Here is a 17975-nt window from a genome sequence, read left to right as displayed (position 1 = left end):
AAATTGTTACTGGCTTTTTTGCTAATACTGTATTGGACCATACCTCAGGAACAACATTAAACCCTTGTGGGTTAGGAGTATATTCTGACGTGTTGCAGATGATATGTAGTTTAGAGAGATTAGGTGAACCCCCTTGGTTTTTGTGGGCAGCTGAATCCATGTTGTAGGCATGAACGTATATTGATCTTCTATTGTAGCTGCTGTGTAGATCTGAAAAGAGAATTCAACTGTACAGTCACAACCTGTCTCCCTCCCACTTAAAGAATATATGCTTCTATACTATAACATACCTGGATTAATCCAAACCTGAAGTCTGAACAAGTCTAAGGTTCAGAGTGGAAGCACAAACTGTTACCTCTTCTTCCCTTGTACTTCAGGGGCCAATGTTAAATCTTTTTGAATTTTTGAATGCATATGTAAAGTTATGTTATCTTGGGCCACTCCCATGCAATTAAGCTTCATGGATTTGGTAATGCTGACTTATGAATTTTATAACTTTCATTTTTATCTTGCTGTCAAGTGAATACAACCCAAAATTATTTTCTTCATCTGGGTCCATGAAGGTCTACTAAATTTAATTATCCCAAATTTGTGTTATCTTAATGGTACTTCTTGTCCAAACTTAACACACAAAATCCTAAAGAATGATGAGGTGATGTAACGGTTAGAGATAGCATAAGAAGAGTTGATACTAGTGCTTGTCCCAATAGGAGTACATTTCACATCTGTTATTTATGATGTGAGGTGCCACTGGGGACAGATCCAGTACATAGTAATACTTTTAATTAGACTAACTGAATAAATATTGCACGCAGGCTTGAGGGATCTCATAAAAGTTTTACCCCTGTTGAAGAGGAAATTGGTGCAACTGGAGAACGATAACTCCAATAGGAACTGTACACTGGGAAGATCAATATCTCCTAACTTCTTGTGCATTGATTCTTGTGGCACTTATGGATAAACTTACGATTCCTCTCTGACCTTTCAGAAAAACCTTCCTGTGAACTTAGCTTAGGTATAAAACTTACTTGTCAGTCAAATGACAAATGTCAGATGACCTTCTGCTATCACTGTGCATATACCAAGGCTTTTTTGTTTGCTTTTTAAATCTCATTTCTTTTGTAAGCACTACAGAGACTAGGTTATTGGAGCAGAAAATATCTTTACCTGAGACTATTCTGCCTCTCTTCTGGACTGCACTGCCTGCGGTATAGAGCTGAAGCTTGGGGGTATGAAGGCTTTGAAGTTAAAGCATAACAGCCTCTTTGTTTTCTCTGTTTTCCTTGCCATAAAGAGCGCATAACTGGAGTGACAGAGTTCAGTGAATAGATGCTTTACATGACTGCCTATTGCAACACCTGCTGGCAGCTGAGTGCGACACTGCTGCAAACCTCTACTCATGGCGCGGGAACAGACACAGAAAGCCCTTGTTCAACCTCATGCTTTATAATAGTCAGAAATATACATGTGGTGGGTTGCGTTTTCCTCATTCTTGAAGCCAGTTTTTCCATGTATTTCAGCCAAAGCAATACCTGCAGATGTTAAGACTGATTTTTCCAGCTCAGTGCTTTAGAAGGATATATGGCAATACTACAGTCTTTTTTTTTTAGCTTGTGGGGCTGGTTTCAGTGTCCTCACAGTGGTCTGTAGGCAGTTAGGTGGACAGTATATTAATAATATACAGCATTTGATTGTGCCTTGTAGCTTGTGTCTAGCTCAAGGTGGGGTGGGGGGAGTGGGGAATGCCAACAGCTCGGGCTCCGGAAGGAAAGATAAAACAGAATTTTAACATTGGACCTCTTTGCGTGGTTGTTGCAAATTAAGGGCCTGCTCTTGACTGTTGATTTCAGACAAGGTGGTAGAGAAATTAAACTAACAAAAACCTTGAGCATTGAAGGTGGGCAGAAGAAAGAACACCTAAAATGGTAGAATCCCAGTAATCACTTGTATGCCATTCCAGACTAAGGCTTTATTAAGCTGTATTAAGTTCTTCCTGTTATCGTTTGCATGTCTTAATCCATCAGCATCACTCCTTAAACAGGTTTAAAAAAAAGTCTTTGTTCCTTGAATAGTTTTAAGAAGAATTGCTCGTGTAAAAAGCATATTACCCATCAGATTTTTCTTAATGTTAATTTTCAGATGGTAGGCTTGAAGAGGAGGATAAAAAGCAGACCTACTATGTTTTATGTAGTAGATGCATTTGAGCCATAATCTGAAATGAAATGCATTTTTTAAAATATTCTAATTTTAACCCTTATTTTAACACTTAATATACTAGATTATCCACAATAATTTTAATATACTTTATATCCATGTCTTCTTTTTGCTTTTGAAAGCTTTATCTGAAGCAGCACTAGTGGCTATTTACATGATATGTAGGCCAAACCCTTAATGAAAATAAAAGCTGAGCACCATTACAGTATTTTGTTCTCTATTATTAATTGTGAGAGCTTTCTCGGTAAGAACTTATTTTAATATCATGAGAAAAATAAATTATATATATAAATAAAGCTTGTGCATAGGAAAAGTGAAGAAAAGTAGGTCAGTCCTTTAGTCTGTTTTTTTTTTGCTACATCTTAAAGATTTTCCTCTGCAGTGATTTGCTTGCACTTATTTTTAATATCATAATCCTTAAATTTATAATCCTCAATGATAGTTAATGATTGCTAACACGTGTAATTTTGCTCATCCAGTGTCAGCAGCACCAACGATACATTTGGTCACATGTTTGTAAATGGCTGTCTGTTTCAGAATCTGGTTATTTAAAGTGAATCTAATTTAATTATCAAACAGCAAATACACTGTCTGCAGAAGTCACTGACCTAGAATACTGCCTCTAAGCTTTTGAGCGTGGCTGTTAGTGCAGTGATGTAAAATGACATGAAAGCTGAAGACATAATTGCTCACTGTGAATCTTTTTTCAGTAGCTTACATTATTCTGAAGATGAAAAGTGACAGTTATGTATTTTTGGCAATGTTTCCCTGTAGGAAAGGAACATGCAACCTACTTATTTTTGCTACTGTTAGGGCTGACTCAAAATTATATTCATAGAAAGTTTATTTACTGACGTTATGGACTGAGTTTTCAGTGATCTCTACTCAAATACTAATTTAGGGCTCTTGTTGTCTAGGTATGTAGTCATGCAAAATGAGTTGTTAGAGGTTTATCCACAAAATATCACAAGAGTTATTCCTAGGAGCAGACACTGTGTTTTGGGAGTATCCAAAATAAAAGTGAAGCATCCAAAATTCAGATGCTGCTTTTGACTATGTGGCCGCACAAAACTCAAAAATGCCATCTGGTGACAGCTTTACCTTCTCACTGCCTGATGGAATCAGTGTAGCGCGTGTGTTCCTGTTGCTTGTAAATTTACACTCGTAGCTGATGGCAATGATACATATGTGAAAACTTGGAAAGCAGCTAGTGAGCAACCTTACTTTAAAAAGAGATGACAAAATGCAGCAGCCAACAATCTTAAAGTGAACGTGGAGCCTGTCTGTGCTTTTAAGCACACATTGCAGCATTCTGTGCCTGTAAGCATAGAGGCTCTGAGTTCACTTTTACACTGGCTGTTGCAGCTTCTGACAATGATAAAGCTATATGAGCTGCCAGTGGCCTAGCAACCTCCCGGTCTCCTTTACGTGCAATGCAGAGATACCAATTTCATTGCTCAATGCGTTCAGAGGGCCTGTTGGGAGGATAGTGGCACCAGTGCCCATGCTTATTTAATTTTAATGACTACAAAAATCCTTAAAATATGGTCTATTGTTTGCAGACACTTTAATGAATTAGCTTTGTTTCAGTTCAGCAAAGGCTAACGTATCGTCATGGCAAGTGATTTTATCATAGGTATCCTGGGCTAATGTGATAGCACGTTCATAGAAAATAAGGTAGGAAGATTCTCTTCCAGGAAAATGTAGCTCAAGATGCTTTGTCTAAGTAGAGCACTCGTGCTAGGCATTAATACTTGTCAAAAAACAGCAAAGGTATGCATCTAGGTTCTAGCCAAAAATACGTGTGCAGGTATGCGTGCTGCAGACTTGGATTATTCCTGACTAGTTAGCAATAGATGCAGTAGCACCCCCAAACTCTCAGTATGAGATTTAAAACAGAAGTCAGGTTCCCACACAGTTAAGTCTCTCTAAAGAGGAAGGAAACCTACTGATTTTCTTCTTCTAAAGCATGATGTGTCTTAAGTGACTGTCTGCATCCACAAGGACATTGAAGGGAGAATGGGTGGTGGAGGGTCTCAGTAGAGAGAGCAGGAAGGTTCAGTGTTTTCAGCATTAATTTTTTAAATTGACTTTTAACAGTCAGTTTGTGGTATTCACTTGAACAGACCTGTGGTTTGGTTATCTTACACTTGATGCACATTATCTGATTCCAGAAGACACTTCCAGTCAGCAGTTAGACACTGCAGGTATACATACAAAGACTTCTGAAATTTTGCTGAAAATCATCTCATGTAAAGGCTGATACAGATCTGAAGTCAGCGCATAGTTCTAGGCTAGACAAGGGTGTCAGCAAGCATGCTGAAAAGAAGCTCCTTCATATTGTGAGAGAAGGTATTTTAAAGACTTAGGTAGTGGTGTTTTGTTTTGGCTTCCCCCGTCTGTGCAGTGAGAGGCTTTTTACTGTTTTACTAGCTCTGGTTTTTACTGTTTTACCATCTCTGTGCAAGAAATACTGGAAACTGAAGTAAAGAGCACAATGTGAAAGGAGAGAAGAAACAAGCTGCCATTGCTTCAAGTGTGTACGCTGGTGGTGTGGGAGCCATCGTCAGACACAAATATGCTGTGAGCTCCTTCCACCCACGTACCTCAAGCTTCACGAAGCGAAGGAGACTGTCATGTGGTGGCAAAGGCCAGATTATCATAACGTGGGTGTGAAGTTTCTGCCCCAAAATACTCTCCTGCTTTGAAGCTCTGTATCTGTACCTGCAAGGCAGTTATCTGCACAAACGGAGGAGTTAGGTGTCCGAGTGCTGTGTGTCCAGGGCCACCCACAGGTTTTTTTTCTGTGGGCAGAAATGCTCTCTGTAGGTGGGAACATGTGTTTTTAAAGTACATGTGCTTTTGTTTCTCTCTTCCTCCTCCCCCAAGAGTGACATCTACCTCTGACTGCATTTTTTAGTGTAGGATGTACAGGACCCATTCTACTTTTATATTTCTCTTGCATGTTGGTTTGCCAACCCTCAGCTTGTATAAATTGGCATAGTTCCACTGAAATCCATGTGTGCTGACTAAAACCAGCAGAGAATCTAAGTTCTTTAGTTAGCTGACCATGATTCATGCAAACTTCTGGAATGATGTCCCCCAATTGTTTTGGGGGCTGTACACAGATCTTAGGCCATGGCAGCTTCTGTCTTTAAAGTACTGTCTCTTTCTTGTTGTCTTCTACAATTGTATCCTGAATATATATGAAACTTTTTTTTTTTTTATTATTTTGGTATTCCTTTAGCACTTTGTGGCTTCCCTAGTCTGCAGGGCAGTGGCTGCAGTAACTATGTCAGTATGTTAACCAGGGGCATATTGATACAGGACGGTGAACAGCATGACATTTAAATGTAAATCTATCATCGTGAACTCTGGGCTTGTTATGGCACACTACTTGGAGGCAAACAGTAATTAGCACAGGATGTACTTTATGATAATTAGGAATGTTTTACACCTCAGATGGTGATGTTGACTTTAGAGGGCAACCACCTGGACTAAGCTCTCACTAGCTAAAAATTAATATTTTTGTGTTTTTTGTTTGTTTCAAAGTGTCTATGATAAAATATTTTAACTGCTTAATTACTGAAGAGTAGTTCCATGCAATCAAATAGCTTAATAGCATGAGTATTGGGATAGCTTGCCATTAATGACAAATTATACCATAGTTCAGGTAAATAGCTTATGTATAACGTAGTTTATCCTGAATGCAAGGTGAAATTTCCCCATCTTAATGGCCAAGGGAATGTTATTTTCCAACTCTCTTGCCTCTTTGCCTGACCTATTCTGAACAGTGGTACCCTAGAATTGTGGTATCTGGTCCATTTTGGATTTGTTTTTCATCTAGACTTAGTGTGGCATTTCTAATAGGGAATAACAAAAAACCACACACAATTGACTTGCGCCTTCAGGTTTCATGATAACCTTTTTACAAACTTGATAGTTTAGATTTAAAAAAAAAACAACACAACCACCATCAAAAACTTTAGGGCTAACTTGCATGCAGCTGTAACTCGTGAAACAAAATCAGGAAAGGCCAGAATATGTATTGTCCCTGCATATTCTGGCTGCAGAGTTAGGGGACTTAGTTCTGGTTTACTGACACATATAGACAAAGCTTTTGTTGTAACTCATAGCTTTTGTGGATGCTCCTACATTTGGAGCGTTCCCTACGTTATTGGGTATCAGTTCAGATCCAAATCTAGAAGAAGACTATTTGTAGTTCCAGTGACAATATGAAGGCAGTGATATAATCAGTGAATGTAGAAATTGCACAATTCTTTCAGTCTTTTTTTATAATAAAGGTATATTTAGAAGTTGTGTAATTTTAATACTGGCCCCGATTCCTCCTCAGATCAGTATTTCTTAAATTAAAAAATAAACCTTAGATACATTTATGCCAGGCTCACTTGCATGTTCAGTTTGTGATTATTGTTCCTTTCAAAGTGAAGGATCTAACATGGCAATGAAAATACTGAGCTTGTAAATAGACTTTCAATGCAGACTACAGAAGTACGTTTATGGGAAAACGATCTCACTCCTCATTTGTCTTGGAGGGGCAGTTAACCAGAATGCTGCAATATGAAAACAGAAGAGGATACAACAATGCAAAATAGTTATACTACTTTACGTTTAATAGATTTCTTATTGAGTACTTAACTTTTGTAATTGAATTTTAGACATTCCCTTTACTTAAACTGAGACAGTATCTGCAACATCTCCCAATTGTGACAAATAGCAAATGTTTCAACAATTCTTATGTCTATGTATCTTGGAAACATAGCTCATTTATAGCTCATTTATAAGTGAGAGGGAATGTCTTTAAGCTCATGGAAAAAAATGTTGGTTTTGTAGTCGTTCTTTCCATTGCCCCTTTTGAAGTCTGTATGAGACTTTTAATTATTTAAAAAAAGGTGCGTGGACTAGGTGATCCTTGTGGGTCTCTTCCAACTCAGGATATTCTATGATTTTATTCAAAGTTTATTCCATGTGTGCTGCCATGGTTTCTACTTTTTCGAAAGCTAGAGTTTGTAGAAATTTTAAGTTCAAAAAATGGCAAGCGTTGCATTTCAGGGGGATGAAATAATCTACTTCAAATAAGGAAAACTTGTGGACAGTAATATCTATGGAATAATGTTAGATAAATTTAAATGTGTTAACTGCATAGTGCCATTACAAATGCTATTTTTGGCTGGAAAAGATCAGTAGTTCCTTGTAAAATAAGGAGACATCAGACTATTTCAGTTGGCCTTGGCTGGGCTGTTTGGAATGCAGTCTGCATATCTGGGACTTGCACTTAAGTAGGATGCACAGGACGACTTGAAACAAAAATGAGGAAAAAAAAAAAGGAAAAGAAAACTTGAGACAAAATTATACAATGCTAAGTAGAAGCAAGGGCAAGACATAAATATTAATCTGGACAGATGGAGTGGATGACAACTCTAGCAGGAAACAAAAATAAATATCAAATGAAAAGTCAGGAAGAAGGAAAATATGGTGTTCGCATTAGGGAAAAGTCAATTACAAAATTACATTTTTTCTTCCCTAGAACAGGACATGAGTGGAATGCAAGATGATCTAGATACTACTTCCAGCCCAGCTATAGACTTTTTATATTTATCTCCTTAGCTTACTGTATGTCACTTGGCTATTTGTAAGGAAGAAATGTTAGTGTGGTGATGTTCGGCTGTGCCGAAGCCTAACATTTCCATCCTGCTATGGTCCTGAGTCACAGCTGATTTCTGTTGTAGGGATTCAGTAGTTTTAAATGTAAGACTACCTGTCTTTGTGTACTCACTGAACAGAAGTTATAGACTTGATGCAAAAATTGTTGGGATAGATGTTTTCACTCATCCTATGCCAGAAGTCAGGAAAAATGCATGGACATTTGGAGGTAACTAAAACCTCAGTGACTGCAAACCTAATAGCAGCCCTTTGGTATCACCTCTTCTGTCTTCAAGCACAGCATTGTGGCACTAGGAAACAGTGACTGATCTCTTATGTACAGAAACTGTTCCTTTACCTCCTCTTCCACCGCTGCCATGAAGCTAGTGCTCCTATTATGTCAAGGTCCATTGCATTCGCTGTAACTTTGATATGCTTGACCTGAAAATATTGCTGTGAGTGAATTATTTACAATGACACTGAGGAGCAATTTTCTAGAAGGTCTCTGTGGCCCATGGGCAGTGCAATGGGTACATATGTCTTACATTTACAAAAAAATCTGAAAATGACCATGAAACCTCTCCACAGTATTTCACAGCTGCTGTTACTGCCGAGATCATTCTTGCTTTACGGTGTAAGGAAAGCCTACGCAAGCCAGTGTCTGTTGTTGGGTGTGGAGTAATGACATTGCTTTGCCAATAAACTTTCTGTAAATTACTGTTCTGCAGACATTACCTTTTAGTTAACAAGCTGTATGAAGTATATATCTGTTCGCTAAGAAGTCTTTTTAGTCTTGATAAGAAAATGTGACAAATAACTGAAAAAAGTTATACTTTAAAGAGTGGAAAAAAAGACTGCTGTGTTGTCTGTTCTTCAGAAACTGGTAAAAGCTTGCTGTCCAGATGAAAATATTTTTTATATCCTTGTAACGTGTGTGGGCCAATTATCTGTGCCTGGGTTGATGCTGACTGAGGTTTCTGCAACCTGTTACAGTATGGCATGAATGGTTGCTGTTTAATATTTAGCATAGGCAACGAAATCATTGTAGAAATTTTTTAACAAGCATTTGTTTATTTTGAGGAAGAGTATTGTCAAAGCAATCAAAACCAAACAAAAAACAATTTTATTTCCCCCCTCCCTGCATTGGAATCTGTCCCTACACCAACTGTAATTGTTCAAGCATTATCAATTGCAGCGTGAATGGCTTCTGTATGCATTTTTTTCTCTACTTGAAGGTGATCATGTGCCAGGACACTGTTTCTTTCCAGTGCTGTCAAATTCCACAATCTTCTATTATTGAATTATTTTCCTGTTTATAAATGCATAACACAATTATAAGTGGCGTTGATAAATGTATTGCAGAAACAAGTCTTGGTTTTTATTTCAATAACAAATTTTGATACATACTGTTGCAAAACATACTGGCTACAACTTACCTTGAAAGTTTCTCCTTCTAGGTAGAACATATGAGTCCTGCTTTTAGTATGATCCTTACGTGCAGTATGTAAGCCAATAGTAATTTGGGTTCCCATTGCTCTATAGAAATGAGTAAACCTAAAGGTAAAGGCTTATCTATAAACAGTGTTGCTGAGAAGCCATGCATCCATAGCTACCCTTCCTTTAGTACTCAATTCTGCTGTCTGTGACCTCAGTAGAACTCTGCAGGTTCTTCTCTAACAAATATTAGAACACAAAAACAGTATTCCCAACCATCAAATAAATAATATCCACACAGTTCTGGTGTTTAATGTAATTCGTTATTGTGGCTCTTTTGGAGGAACTGATTTTTTTTTTTAACGTAAGTATCAGTCTTGCATGTGATCAAGGACTGATCTCTTCCATGATTGAAATATATTTTTATAATTTAACTAGACCGGTTTCCAAGTTCAAGAAGCAAGTACAAATGTATCCGCCTGTGATAGCCCTGATGCTTTTATCCTGTTTAGCAGTTGCTATATGATAAAACCTGGATAAAACAGGCAAGTACAGTGAGCAAGAGAATTGTGTAACTGAGGTGCTGAAGATACTTTGTAAATAATCAAGCTAAAGTATTGTTATGAGACCGCCCCGTTAGAAGGGGAAACAATGAATGACATGTGATTACCTAACTTTGGAAGCAATCCCTACTGCAGAATATCAAAATTGTGCTGTCTGAAGGCTGAACTTACCTTGGATGACTTCTGAAATGTAGATGGGTCTTGGTGTGTGTGTCTGGATAAACAAGGGTTTTAAGGAAATAAGGACAAAGCAGTGAGCTTTAATTTTGTTTATTTTCTTATTACTATTAGCCATACTAAGTGTGACATTGGTACCCGAAGTAAACAGTAATTTTACAGTTTAACTGTTCATTGTTCAATTATAATTACTGGATATACATCTATTTCTGTAATCCCTCTGACCACTAGAAAAGGCAAATCTAATATTTGCTAACACCATTGATTTTTAGGTGCATAAGATTAGTTTTATGCAAAACTAATTTTTTGATACATCTATATATTTTAATTCTGGCTTTCATTTCTATTTTTGTCTTGACAAGTGTAAAAGGCATTTTTGTGAACTGTTCCACAATGCCTAGTTTAGATGAGATTTAAATACCCTTTCCCTCCTATGCTGAGTCTTGAGGAGTACATATACACAAAGTTCCTTATTATTTGCTTCTACATACATATTAAGCAAGGATTTTTATGGTTTCAACCATGCCAGACCCTGCAAGGACAATATTCCAGAAAAAAGGCAGCAGTGTTTTTTCAGTCACTTAAAAACAGGGAAGTGAAAATTGAGTATCCTCAACTATTTCTCGACCAGAAAAAAAACGTAGCCTATAAGAAGTGTCTGCTTCTTACTACTCCTTTCAGAGCTGATGTTCCTCTCAATGGCAACTGTAAAATGTGGGGCCACAGTTGCATTCATTGTTCAGTGAGCTTGTCCACATAGTTAAACCCACCGACAGCAATGAATGTTGATTGTGACCTTTTTTTGTAAAGCTGGGCAGGGTGGGGGAGAAACCTCATGTGCTGGTTAGGTTTCTATCTTCGGTGTGAAGGCCTGAAAGCATGAAGTAAGGAGGAGGATGGTTAGCTGGAGGGTACAATCAACGGTCGATGGTTTTCACTTTAATTCCAAACTCACCGACAGCGTTGAATGTTCACTGAAGCAACCACTACAACAGAACTCCATTGACTTGACAGCGTCCTTAAATGTCTGAAAGGAGGGGGGAAAATCAAAATTGACACAATCATTTTAATCATACAGATGATGCAATTTCAATCATTGTTCTCTTACCCACACCAGCACCCTTTTCTGCCCATCCTGTTTCAATCTTCGTGCAAGAAGCTGGCAGTTCTCCAACCATCTTTCTAGGAAAAGAAAAGACAATTTCACTTATTCAAGCTTTAACTATATACATTAGACATTGAGGCAGAAGTGGATTAGTGTTGTCTGTTATATTACAGAACTGAACTTTATAGCAAACCAAAACACAAGATCCCATGTATTAACAGATCTGGCCAAGAACGTTATGAATCGGTGTTGCCAATTATAATTTGCCCAATAGAGTAAAATCTATTCTGCTGATATTCTCCTCTTGATACTACATCAGGGTTTTATGTTCTAAATTTCTTTTCGTATGTTTTCTAGGTGTCAACATGCTGTACATATCCAGAACATGATCATTATACAGTAAATTACATAGTAAAGTTCATAATTTCCACAGTAGCACAGTACATTTTTCTAATATCAGAGCTTTCCAATTAAGTTCTCATCTTACTTGGTGTGCATGTGAGTAGTGTGTATATAAATATAGATATATAGGATTTAAATAACGAGGGCGCAACAAGGTAACACAGGTATTTTACCTTATTTGTATTTATAAGCAGTTCTCCTGCGGAAGGCTGTTCTCTTGCAGCTTTGTTGGTCTGAATTCCTTTTGTTAGGGCCGCTTTTAGATTGTTGCATTGGAAACTGTGACTGATTCATTGGCTTCTATGCATTGTTAAATCTTTTACCAGAGGACAAGGTAGTCCTGTACTCTCTCGTTGATTTCTGCATTTAAAAAAAGCACTTTATAAATGTGTTTTGTTAAATTTGTTTATAGTTGCATAAAGGTAACCAGCACCAAAAGAGTGCAGTCATAAGTGTGCTGCCTGCGTGCTTTGTAAACACATGATGAGACAAGGACTTTGTCCAAGCTGTTTCTTTCAACTAATTGCTCTGCATGTACAGATATGTATTACTTTTTATCATTTAACTCACCTGTATTTCTATCAAATGTATCTAAACTACAGTCATTAGTACAGTCTGCTGGAAAACTACACAAGAATGGAATTATGATCCTCCATAAAGGAGAAACTTATATATCTTGCTTAGGAATGTCTCTGTGATTATGAATATCTCTGAATTCCAACCAACTGTGGCAGTGAGCCCCTAATTTGCTGATACAGCAGCAAACATCCCATGCTGCTGTGGTACTTTAGCTCTAAAGTTTGATTTTTTTTTTCCATTTATTTGTATTGGCTTTATCACTGTTTAACTCCACGGATGTTAGGAAAAGAGTTCTTTGCACCAGCACAAGCTATGAGACAATAAATCTCTTCAACTCCATAGTCTTCTGTGCATCTGCATCTGTTCAACATTGTTCTAGCAAAATAAATAGACAAAATAAACAGACTCTATGGTTTAGGGTCACTCATGTTTAACATCCTCCCTGTTATAAGCTTTCCTTCTGTATGCCATTTCTTTTAGTACTTATTCCTATGCTCTTATTCCCTGCTTCCCTCTGTCACTTCATATTTCAGTATGAGGTCTTGCCTGGCTGATACCTGACAGTAGGATGGGGTGTAGGGGAAGGAGAGTAGCCATGTAGAGCTTATGACTGGGTGGATTGCGTCTTAAAAGTAATTACTTTCACAGGTTGTTATTATTCCCTCCCAGCCCCGTAATGGGAAAACCTCAGTATTTCCTTGGTTACCTAGCCTATGTAGAAGAGGGCTGAAACTTGTAAGTAGAAAAACACACACACAAAAAAATTACTCCTGAGCTCCAGCCATCGTTCCTGATGTGTGCAGGTTATGCAGGGTAAAAATGCTTTCATCTTCTCTCATCTGGTTTTAATTTATTTTTTTTTAAATCCCTTACTGGGCTTAGCTAGCTATTACAAATGCCAGCTTTATTTTAAGTTTTATTTCAGATCTGCAGGCTTATGTGAACATTCAGATTGGATGTGTGTTTTTTTATTTAAGGTTAGTAGGTCATAAATAAACCAAAGTACTTTCCTTGCTATGAGCAATAGGGTCATGGTGTACATGAAATACCGCTTTAAAAAAAATTGGAACCTAACGTGAATTGACAGAGGTACATGAGGAAGTAGTTCGTTGTGTCGTTGTAAAGGCCATAGGGATTTGGACTGCCAGAGCTGCCTGTTTTAGGAATAGATTAGATATCCTGTCTGATGACCTGTACTTAATTTAAGTGACTGCCTTTACCAGCCCTTCCAGAGGGCAACTGTGTGAAGTAGAGCATCTCATCTTCAGTCCTCTTGCTCCTCTTGATGGCCTGACCTAAATTGAAGATATGGGTGTTGTGCTGCACAATTACTTCACTAGCTACATGAGCTGCATCTTCAGTTCTAATCAGTTAGCTTTTCTATTTTGACCTTGGTATCTTGAATCAAAAGACGAATTTTCAACATCGTTATACTGGTTAATAATGGCAGCTAGGTTTTGTTCTACACTATACTTGTGTTTAACAGCTGCTTTTTGTAAAACACTAAATTCCCCCTCTCTGCTTAGAAATGGTGGATGGAGCTGTGAAGTACTATTCTGCCATGCTTTTTGCCCCACCTCTTCCTTTTTCTTCCTTCTTCCCGTATGTTAGTACTCACTGAAATACAGCTTCAAACAGCTGCTTTAATATTTTTAAGTCTTATTGCTTGTCCAGCAGTGCCATCCTTTAGGAACAAATACTTAGGTGAACAAACAGATCTCGGGTTTGCTTTTTTTTTTTCAATTTTAGAAAAGTTCCCTAATGTTGCATTAAAACAGTCTGTATCAACATAATTATATGGTAGGTACTCTGCTTAGTTTATAACATCTCTTTCTTTTGTTGGCATTGAATTATTACTGGAAATTGGAATTAAGACTTTTTGAAGGAAAATACTCATTGGTATCTAAAGAAGACAGCAAAACAATAGTGTTAATACTTCTGTTACAGAGTTATCATCTCATGCATACAGTTGGCTACTTCCACTTCCCAGTTGCCCTCTCCCACAGTCTGTCAACAGGCTTCCAGTTGTACACTTGGACAGGAAGAAATGCAATGTGTGGATGTATTTTCAATTGTTGCAAAAGTGAATTCCAGTGGTAGTTTCTAAAAATGGCACACACATGGGATCAGATAGAGTGTAAACTGACACATTGATATCAGTGGCATCTGCCTTAATAAGCTGATGCTAATTTGAAAAAAATGAAGTAGAATGATCACTCATCAGTTTTCTACATTTTTTTTTGTGATCATCTTTATTAAACTCTTCTCAAATGCTAAATCTTAATGTTGTATCAGCATTTTACCTGTGGTAAATTAACAACAATACTAAATCTTGCTATGCATTGACAGTGTGCTTCCACCAAGAAGAATTAAATCCATCTGACTTGTTATTAGAGATTCCAAGTTATTCTTGGATGTCTTTGAGTTATATGCCGAAAGTGAAGACTGTTCAGCCATAAAGAGGAAGGTCTTTACCTGACAAAATGAAAAGCGTTTGCTTCTTCTGTGGTCTTGAAGATTGCAAGAAGAGAATCTAGTAAGCTTCACTGTAATCTAAGACTCTTACTGTGTTCTGTAAACGCTAGCTGCAGTTGTTTCTATGCTGCGTTGGAGTATAGCATCAGCTCTTAGGCGGTAATTCTAAAGCCCATGCTTTTCAAGAAATCCAACTAGACAATCACAATGTTTTTGCATTGCTGTCAATCTACAGAAATGTGGTAACATCTTCATAAACCTCTGCTGAAAAAAGATGTTTTAGGGAGTATTTCACCATTTACTGGAGTATAACCATTTCTGGAGAAAAGTAGCAGCTGTATAATGTCTTGAAGCACAAGTGCATGCCAGCCGGAGACAGGAGAGAAAATTGTGGCTGCTCTGTTTAAATTCTACATTCTGCAGGGCTGCTCTTCCGTACATAATGGTATGGAGAAATCTAAAGTTATGCAGAATTATCCTGGTTCTCCCCCATGGAAGAAGGGGGGGAGGAGGCGGGAGGGAATGCGTCTTGGCATACCAGAAGGCATTTTTAGAGGTGAAATAATAATCTCATGACTGTTCTTAAACCAAATTAAAAGTTGTGTGATATGCATACCTGTCACAATGTCCTCCTGGAGTTCTGCTGGTCCAGAAAGCAGTATATCTCCAAGCCTGCTAGTTCATATATTTGTAGCCTTTGACTAAGTTTTCTAGTAAGTCTGTTATCCAAAAACTGACTGTGCTTTTGAAATAAAACCCATCAAATAACATTACATGTTTACAGCAGTCTGAAGTGGGATGCTGATTAGCCAAGCTAATTTAGGAACAGAGCAAATGTGAGGAGCAGCAGTGATATTAGTCAATCAGATATTTGATTGCATTTCCAGAAATAATTTAGTTTATTTTGCCCATCAGAATTTTACCTGATTAGTATTTTTGTTAAATTTTGGTATTAACAACATTTCCAAAGCAAAATTTTACGTTAAAAAAAAAAAAAAATACTCAAGGCAATATGGGCTTTTTGCTTACTGCATTAAACTTACTATACCTCAATCAAAATAAATTGTTCTTATTTATCAAATCATAGCTACGCTCATATGTTCTAAGCACTTATATCTGAGCAATTAAGTCTGACTCTGCAATTTAAATGAGCGTTACTTTATATTGTTAGTCCTGGTGGGAAAAAAAATTTACACTTTCAAACATACAGGATTGCCACACTAGACCTATAAGCTTTGCTTTTTATTTAAAGCCAAGAAATTGTTGAACATATTCTCATACTGCCTGTAGTTTCCCAGTCCTTTTGGACAACAATTCTCAATTCTCTACTCTTTATTACTGGAACACGTTACTATTTATGGAAGATATGCACATATTTCATTTAAGTGTCCATAAATCATATGCAAACATCTGTTTTTAAAATCACTATATGGACTATGGTAACTGTTTTTTACATTAATATCCATGAAGCAGTGCTCACCTACTGATATTAGCTTAAACTTAAATATTTTAGCAAATAGTAATGTAACTTTTCAGGCAATGTAAGTCAAACAGTAGAAATTGCAAACAGTCTGGCATAGAGTTCTGTGTGGCCTGTACCCAAAAATGTCTAACAGAAGTTGTAGGATAGATGGCGTAAATATTAAGAGCAACATGATCAACTTGGCTAAAACACAAGAAGTTCTGTTAGTAATTCTCTGTGCTACTTACTGCCTTTGAAGGGGATTTCTTACCCTCCCCCTGCTTGTGAAAGCCCTAAACAGGCACCCTTTTCTTATTTGATGAATCTGGATTGTATGTAGAGGTCTACATTTTTGTCTTAGTACTATGATATATTTCCCATGTGATCCTGCAGGCAAGATTTGAACGCCAATAACTGTTAAGCTGTGCTCTGAAAACATATGGTATGTGTGGAAACCAAGACTGCATACAAGTTAAAATGTAAGATGTGGGAAAGACAATATTGTATGATAGGATGGGTGCTAGATGAAAAGTCAGAAGTTTTTGTGTTCCAATTTTCTTTTTCTTCAGTCTCAATGTTACTTTTTTTTTTACACCAAGTCTTTTTCAGTTATAGATTTTTTTTTCAGGATTTGTCCTCTATAGCTTTTATTTCAAGCATGAATTTGGTTGTCGTAGGTAGCATGACTGGATTGACTGGCTGGTTTTCGCTATCTGCTTCTTTGTCTCTGTATTTAATCTGCAGGAAGTGAGACAATAGTTTCAGGCTGGATTTATAAATGTCAGTATGGCAACTGAATTACCATAGGATGAATGTCTATAAAAATGGAAATAAACATTCAATATTACTAAAAGTTGAGTCCCACTGTAGTCACGTATTAAGCAATAGATTACAGTCCTTTAACTGCAGAAAATGGATGATTACATTTAACTTACCTTGGTCCTTGCCTACTAAACCTCCTGATTTTAAAGAAACAACAAAACAACAAAACCTCCGCTTCAGAGCAGATGAATGTAGATACCAATCTTAGGTTTTAAGGACTGTTTCAGTACAGTTTGTGTTTTTTTAGGTTCTTCATAGTGATTATGAAATATGTATATTCAGAAAAATGTGATTGGGACTCTTAAAACATTTTGTTTTATTTGTGCTTTTAATTTTTTTTAAATTGTTATTGAAAAAGGTGCTGCTTGAGTGCAGTTAGTTAGGGATTCTGCATGTGCCTGTATTTCACTCAGCCAGAACAGAGTGCAGTTGCAACTGGCTTTAATATCCCATCCCCCCTCTTCTCTGAGTCACCATAGGAATGGACTGTGAGAATTACCAAATTCAAATAATTATGGTCCTGCCGCACAAAGTTTCTTTTGATCAAGAGCAAGTCATTTGAACCCTAATGTTTAGTGGGTAATACTTACAGCCTCATAAAAGTGTAGTGATGGCTGATATCTTATAGTGCTTTGAACATGTGAAGTGCTATATAAACAATATAGGGCTATTGCACACAACTGAAGCCATTAGCATTTGAGGAACCCTGCCCCAGGCCTTTAGAGGGGGAATCACGTCCTCCCTGGAAGAGAGGCACCTTTTTGGGTTCTGCACCTCCACTTTCGGTTTAAGCTTCAGGAACTTCCTCGGTAGCTATGAAAACAACAACAAAAACAAAAACCCCAACAACATATATATATATAAATATGCTTTTTTCAAATACAATGTTTATTACACAGTACTGGAAATGAACTAAAGGTGGACAGCATTCAGTTAGAATTATGATCCTGAAAACATAAGGATAGTAAATCACTGCCTGATCACAGTATCTCCTTTGCTGTAAATGTTTTGGTATTCTTGTGTTTTTTTTCTTTGTGAAAGTTCTGTGTGCAAACCTATTTGTTGCTGACAAACTCAG

General features: G+C 37.3%; 2 long non-coding RNA genes across 3 annotated transcripts in view; one reads left to right on the top strand and one right to left on the bottom strand.

Annotated features, from left to right (window-relative positions):
* LOC121074300 overlaps positions 1-17975 on the top strand; it is a 38706-nt gene that overhangs the window by 11338 nt on the left and 9393 nt on the right. The gene's annotated exons all lie outside the window — the stretch shown is intronic.
* The window catches only part of LOC121074299, a 64800-nt gene continuing 56954 nt past the window's right edge, over positions 10130-17975 (bottom strand). Inside the window, exons 3-5 of the long non-coding RNA XR_005822258.1 lie at positions 11161-11234; positions 11008-11079; positions 10130-10923 (exon numbers count right to left, since the gene is read on the bottom strand). This is a non-coding gene — a long non-coding RNA (uncharacterized LOC121074299). The remainder of the gene's footprint in view (positions 10924-11007; positions 11080-11160; positions 11235-17975) is intronic.

This window comes from Cygnus olor, chromosome 8 (assembly GCF_009769625.2).
Source record: "Cygnus olor isolate bCygOlo1 chromosome 8, bCygOlo1.pri.v2, whole genome shotgun sequence".
NCBI lineage: Eukaryota > Metazoa > Chordata > Aves > Anseriformes > Anatidae > Cygnus > Cygnus olor.
Note: the sequence above shows the minus strand (reverse complement) of the source record. Positions and strands in the feature narration are given on the sequence as shown.